This window comes from Pan paniscus, chromosome 10 (genome assembly GCF_029289425.2).
Source record: "Pan paniscus chromosome 10, NHGRI_mPanPan1-v2.0_pri, whole genome shotgun sequence".
Classification (NCBI taxonomy): domain Eukaryota; kingdom Metazoa; phylum Chordata; class Mammalia; order Primates; family Hominidae; genus Pan; species Pan paniscus.
This window is the reverse complement of record NC_073259.2, coordinates 130564904-130565167: the sequence shown is the minus strand read 5'-3', so window position 1 is coordinate 130565167 and position 264 is coordinate 130564904.

The window sequence follows — 264 nt, the reverse complement described above, 5'->3', positions numbered from 1 at the left end:
TCTAAGACTTTGAATACAAAAAAGTGATTCACAGGTAAAATCAGTGTATATAACCTTTTTTTTTTTTTGAGACAAGGGTTTCACTCTTGTTGCCCAGGCTGGAGTGCAATGGCACAATCTCGGCTCACCGCAACCTCCGCCTCCCGAGTTTAAGCGATTCTCCTGCCTCAGCCTCCCGAGTAGCTGGGATTACAGGCATGCGCCACCACGCCCAGCTAACTTCGTATTTTTAGTAGAGATGGGGTTTCTCCACGTCGGGTCAGG